The sequence below is a fragment of the Crocodylus porosus genome, unplaced genomic scaffold (assembly GCF_001723895.1).
Source record: "Crocodylus porosus isolate Cpor-Errol unplaced genomic scaffold, CroPor_comp1, whole genome shotgun sequence".
Classification (NCBI taxonomy): Eukaryota; Metazoa; Chordata; order Crocodylia; family Crocodylidae; genus Crocodylus; species Crocodylus porosus.
In genome coordinates this window covers 37,239,544-37,246,805 of record NW_017728906.1, presented here as the reverse complement: position 1 = coordinate 37,246,805, position 7,262 = coordinate 37,239,544, and positions in this window count along the sequence as shown.

The following is a 7,262-nucleotide window of genomic DNA, read 5'->3' as shown; positions in this document are numbered from 1 at the left end:
CAGGCTAAAGAGCCCCATGACTCTTAGCCTGTCGTTGTAAGGTCTGTTTTCCTGACCTCTGATCATGTGCGTGGCTCTTCTCTGGATTCTGTCAAACTTCTCCACATCCTTTTTGAATTGTGGAGCCCAAAACTGGACACAGTACTCCAGCTGTGGCCTCACCAAGGCCAAGTAGAAGGGGAGAATGACATCCCGGGATTTGAGTTTACTGCTCAGTAAGCATGTGCACATGTAGACTGTGTACTGTACAGTAAACTGTCTCATGTAGATGCACCCACTGAAAGTTATTCCCACACCTGAGTTAATGTTTTTCTAGCTGGAGTTAAGGACAGTTTGCAGGACTGTGACATAGGAGCTACATTACTAGGAGCAGCTAGCAGGCAGCAGAATTGCAGAAGAAAGGACAGCTTGATTAGATGAACATCATGACTATTAAAAAAGAAAGAAGATTGTTAATATCTGTGGAATGAAGAGTTTAGAAAGACATCAGGTAGATTATAATGAGCCATACATTTGAAGGACTCTGTCACCGTTGCTGAACAGAAATACTGCTCCTATATCCAGACAGCTGGTTTAACTTTGGGTGGACCGGGAATTGGGGGTGGGGGAGTGCAACTGTACCTCCGCACCCCCCTTTGAATCTGCCCCTGCTCAGATCTGTAAGTGCTACCATAATAGATCCAACGATTTCAGGGACCTGATTATTTTTCAGTGTTTAAAACAGTACAAAGAAATAAAAATAATAATGATGAGCCATCTTATTATGCAATAAAAGTTAAATGTGCAGTTCAGTATTTGCAATATTACAAGTACACCCACCAAAATGTACTGAAGTAATTTACAAATTTGGATAAGTTTTAAAAAATGTCTATTGTATATAAATAGAAGTTTTTTTCTGCAGAAAAACCTAGGAACTATATTTCTCCTGCATGCTTTTCTCTCTGTTTGAGTCTGGTAAAGACACAGTAAGCCATGCAACAAGATTTAACAATGTCTGAAATGTGGCTGTCAGGTTTTGTGTTAGCTGCACTGGCTTTAAAAACAGTTGAACTTTTAAGAGCTGAGGGAATTCTGAGGGTATAATCCTAGTTAACTGCAAAGTTTGTCCTTGTCTGCACTTACAGATCAATTGTGTTCAGCCCAGTTCAGCTAATACAGTTAGCCACAGGATGATGATTTTCTTTTGTGCATATGTGAAGAGCATGAACAGCTCATAACAGGCTATCAAAAATGACCAGTAACATTGTATTCCAATACAAAGAGTATGATCTATTTCAATAGTCTCTGGCTAAGAGAACACTCTTCAGGAAGTAAAAGAACTGTTCTCTATGCCAAAATGTTCTCTAAGAAAGACTTGATCAACAAATTATGCCAAGGCTAATCAATGCAAATTTATGATTTAAATAATGAAACGTGTAAATGAACATATGAAATGAACAGAACAAGAGGAAAAGGTATGGGCAAGCATATATAAATAAAATATAAAACTTTGTTAATATTAATAAACTGTAAAAATAAACTGACACGCTAATGTTAATAAGCTAATACACTAAATGAACAGAGCCCATCTACATATAATACAAATGTAGCAGTGACTCTGATTGGAATTATGAATTCAAGAGCACTATTTGAGACAACTGTGAATTTTGACACAGTCATTATTAACACATTAATTATAATACAAGAATAATATTCAATCATATGTCAAAAAGGAGTCCTTTTAGATGAAGTTCCCTTGTTCCCTTAGGCAGAGTTCTCACAATGGAATAATGCCATTTAACCAAAAGTTCTTCCCTGAGCCAAAGTATGATCAGATGAGTTGTTCAATGTACAGTTGAATTTGGGCCAGTTCAATTTTGTTGTGTAATTTAGGCCTATGGGAGAAAGAGGTAGATGACGTTTTCTGTCTCCGCTTTTTAAAGAACCAGTCATATTTATGCTGAGCAGTTGATTTTGTAGGTTAGAGTCAGACTTCAAAGATAAACTCTGTGGAATGTCTAGCACACATTTGACCACACAGAAGTTTTTACTGTGATTTCTCCATTTATGGTAAACTGATTAGTGGTTTCAAAGATCTGAGATTTAGTTTACCTCCCTTTCCTTTAAAGTTTGTGAGCTCTTTCTGAATCTACCTGTGATGTTCCAACCAATGAGACCTTCAGCCATAGCATCTATGCTTGTCCATGAATGAGTAAGCCTGCGCGCTGCAATTCACTCTCTACGTACTGCCAGCATCCCCAGAGAAAACAGAGCAACAGCACAATGCTTTTTCTCTGAGCAGATATGGGGAACATGAAAAACTCCTGACAGGCAATCCAAAAATGACCAGAGGCACTGTATTACAATACAAAGAGTACAATCTAATAAACATAAATTTCTCTAATGTAACACAAAACTATTCTTTTTCTACCTCTCCCTCTGTGTCTCAAAAAAGGGTCATTTTTGTATTTAAAAACCAGCTATCAAAGATTTAATGATTGCACTGTTGGACATAGTTCAAACGATACAGGCAGGAAAGAATGTACAGCTGTCAAGTGTAAACAGAAATCGGTACAGCTCAGAAGTGCTTCAGACAAATCATTGTACATCATTGGCTGGTTTTAATTAAGAGCAGACCAAATATTCTCTCCCAACCCCCCACCCTTCTGGGTGACTTTAAACAAAATGATTTGTAGTGTATTGTCTTGTTTGGTGTCTGTCCTCATGGAAGTAAGGGGATGAATATGGAAATAGCTTGAACCAAAGTTCAAAGCATATTATGGCATCTCAAGAAGACCACAAGATTTTATCTCAGAACTGCAAAAGCAGTGGAGTTGGCCAGCATCTTCATGCTTTTCACAGCAAGCCTCACAATGAGAGAGATTCATGTTGTGTCATTTCATGTTTTCATTGTAATCATGCTGCTCAAAGCAAATTACAAGTTTATCAGTCTAATCACCAGTGGCCGGGTACCCTGGGGCATCTGCCATGCACAAGGGTAGCAGCAATTTCTGATTGCATATGACGTGGAAGCAACCACTTTTTTTCCGCTCCCCACCCTGGTCAGTATCCAAGGATTGGAAGCACTTTGAGGATTGGGACCATGAAAACTGGAGTTCCCTCCATGCTGTTTCTAGAAATGCTACATTAACCAATACAAGTTCTGGAGGGGCCATGGCCTACGGCAACATGCAGAAGCTGAGATAGAGAGATGGGGCACAGATTATTTTCCATAATGTTTTTAATTTGCTCATTCACATGCTTTGTTTTTGCCCTTTTTTTGAATGTCTTCTGATTTGGAGACTTCAGTGCTGCTAGAAAAAAACTAGTAAGACTTACAAGCAGCACTTCCAGTGCCGCACAGACCTAATGTGGGAAAGCACATTCAAGCAAACCCACAGGCTTAAGTGCAGACAGTATTTGTAGAGGGTGTCAGAGCAGTCATTTTTAGGATAATAGAAGTGGAATGTTGTCCACCTGAATTTCAGTGTTACTCTGGTTCCCTGTTAATGTGCAAGTATTTTTATTATACCCTTTATGTTGTTGCCATATGTTTTGTGAAAATGGTCTCATGCAGAGACTTATGGTCATCCATTACTTAACATTTTTTGTTAATGCTGAATATTGTGTAATAACCTTTAGAGGATGTGTTTCCGTCTCTAATATTTTTTTCTGCAGAAGTGTGTTAATCACCAAAGGAGGGTTATGATTATTACTAAAACAATAATAGGTAAAAGTCTAAAGGTCTCATTAAGAAGACCTTTAGAAACATGAAAATAAATCAGTCTGTCTAGGTCATAGCTCTGCATGCCTGTATGCTCAGTTTTGTGACAAAAAGAAGAAGAAAAAAAGAAGGAATTCAAACAGCTATGGAAACATGAGATGAATTAAGACGACATATGGAGATCTTCAGGAAAATATGGCCTCTAATTTTACAGGGAAATATGTTTTCTATTTACTTCACACATTCAAATAACTGTTTTGTGTGCCACAAAAACAGATTTTTTGAAAATGTAGAGGGTTAATGTAATATATATTAATACACTGCACATATCTCCATAGTGTATGTGTATATATATTGCCAGTTAAGCCATTGAGCTGTGTATTTTATGCCAATTATATGCACATATATATATTGTTCATATTGTATAATACTTATATGAGGTTCCATAAGCAAGCCAAAATTTCCACCAACTCACATAGAGTGAGGCCCCCCAGCTGGATCAGAAGGACTGTCTGAAAAAGCCGTATTATTTTACAAGACTCAGAAGCCCAGTAAAACTTCCCCACATCCTAAGACAGCCTCCAAACATAAAATAAAAATCCTTTATTAAACAATGTAGTCCTTTAGGGAGACATACATGACATCATCAGAACAAGTCTATTTGATGAATAATACATCATGAAGCACTGTTCTGGAAGTATGATTAAGGTACTTACTAAATGTGTGGGAAGCCTCTGAAATAGACAAGCTTTCAACTTTTTATTTTTAAAAAGATAACAAGCATATTTGCTGTCTGAGAAATATGAAGGTCTTTGTACCTCAAACTAATGAACCCTGTATATCATATAGTTCAATTTTAAATACCTGCAAATTTAATATCTCCTATATTACCTCTTTTTACTTTCTTTAAAGAAATCACTCTTACCAAAACGGACTGATAAAAACCAATGTTTATACTAAGCAAAAACACCTCCAGTGATTAACTTGATTTCATAATCAGTCTAATTCCCTAGATTTGTGTTTGTTTTTGCTGCTCACTCTGTCCAGTGAGAATGCGGGATTTACTCTATGCAGTTATTAAAATCCCAATTTATTTCATTTCAAACATAATTAATATTGATTTTGTGGTATCATAAAGTATAGAAAGTTAGGGGCAAAATTCTGCTTAGATCTATGTGATTCCTCCTCTGTATGGATATGGAACCATGAAATTACTTTATCATTGAGTAGAATAGAGGATCTGAGAGGTGATTTCAGAAAATGTATGTATTTTCCTTCTGGTTATCCTGTCACAGGATCTAAGAAAAAAACCATGATGAAATGTTGCAAAGGATAATGAGGTACTTTAAAATACATTATCTAGAAAAAAGTATAGTTATTTACAAAAATTATTTTCCTTTCAGATTGATCAAAATAATAAAAAAAACAGGAGGGAGAGAAAATGATAAGGAAGAGAAAATTTCCATTTACTATTTGATTTGCTTAGTCTAATAAATTATGATTTTTATTTATTTTTTTAAATTAGAGGGCTGGATATATTAGGGAAGGCAATGGACTATGGGATTTTCACTTTCAGGTCACCAGGAGAAAGCAGGTTATTAGTGACTTAAGTGAGACATTAGTGAGAAAACTCTCACTGGCTGCAGTGGATTTTGATTCAGACGTGTATAAAGTCACAGTCTGCATCTGCTTAGCCTGTCCAAAATGTACAAATGGAATTTTTAAGCAAGTATATGCACATTTAGGTAGACTTTGCAGATGGACCACATTCTGAATAACCATGAAGATGGAACTAACATTTCAATCTTCAGTTGCTTCTGCTCCAGGAATTTTGGAACCTTGTCAACTCCGGCAAGTGTGGGAAAATCTCCTACTGCCTATACTAATTTGTAATTCTGCAATTCCATGGGTGCTAGCAATGGTGGGAACACTAATAGATCAACCACTTGTCTTTTTGCCACTTTGTTTAGCTTTGTTCAGAACAGATTAATCAATGCTGTAGTCAAAATGCTTGAGCCTTATCCATACTGTTGCTTCAATTGTTGCTAACACTTACAGAGTATGAAACTGTTAGTACAATCAGGAAGCATGCTCTGAATCTTGCCAGAATATACAAAGCCCTAGAGATGACTGGAAACATTCTAGCTACACAAACTCTCATTGGTTTTGCTAGGACATCGCCTCATGCCAAGGGAGTAGGCTATGGTCATTGGTTCTGTTATAGTTACATTCTGAACAAGGGCAGAGCTTTTGCTTTACACGCAAGTCTCTCTGTCTCACCATTCATAAGCAGTACACCCAGTTGAAAAATAAGATTTTTAAAAAAAATAAAAACTCTATATTGATGTTTGATGCCTGCTTTCCTCTCTTTAAGCTCTGTAGTTTATGTTTCAGCAAACAGTATTTCCAAAAGCTTGAAGTTTATTGCCATGGGATCACTATGTGAAAACAGATGTGAGGAGGAGTGCCATCCTGAAATCTACTGCACAATGTTCCTGAGCTGCTGCTGAAGTTCACCTTGTGGGCCTATCATTAGTTATTTCAATTAGGTTACTCCCTAATTTCTATTGCGCCTGTGAACTAATCTGGAATTCCAAGAACTCCTTTCTTATACCCTACTTAAATATTCATTTGAGTAGGACAAACCACAAGTAAGATCTGTATGCCTAAGTATATGTTCCTGCATATGTGTATGTGTCTGTGAGTGTTGACCCTGGATTTGTCAAGATGTGTTTGCCACTATAAGAGTGAAAGCATTCCTAGGAAATGTAATTAAAACGAAAGTTTGGGCTCAGGTGTTCTTTCCAAGGGGCTTTTACAAGATTTTGGCTCCCTGCTCAACCAACAGTATCATCAGGCCTTGCTTTGAAACAGATTCTGAGTTTTCTAACAAGTTTTAAATGTACAGCAAATTCAAAATCTAGCAACACCAGGCAAATTATTCTTCACTTTGAAAAAATACACACAAGAAAGACACTGGATATATCTGAGGATTCATAATGCAAAACTGGGCTTTCATTTTATAATATACACCAGCTCCAATCTAAAACAAGGCAATAGTAATCCATACATGTGGATTTGACAGCTCATTAGTGGCATATGTAATGTGAGATGTAGTCCCAGACTAGCTGACAGGTAGTCTGAGAATGTCCCTAAAATTACATCTCTTACTATTGTCAATTCAGTTGTCTCATGTCACCATTCTTTTCTATAGGTTAGCTTCACTGGTATGACTACATCTTCTTTGGTGCGACATGTCGAAAAAACCCCATGATGTGTTTGTTGCCTCTCCTCTCCAAGTGCAAAGACCACAGTAAGTTATGGGAGATGTAGTCAGGCAACCAAGACCAGCTTAAAGAGAACAGTGGGAGATTGAGGCACATGCCCAAGAGAGAATACAGCAGCCTGTCCAGAGTGAGTCATTTCACTTTTGAGATGAAATATTTTGATACTTGAATTCCTGGCAACATTCAAAAGTTTACATGGCAGGGAAAGCATTTTTGATCAGCCTTAGTACTAAAGACTTCCCTACTATGCAATTGTGGCATTTCCTAATGTC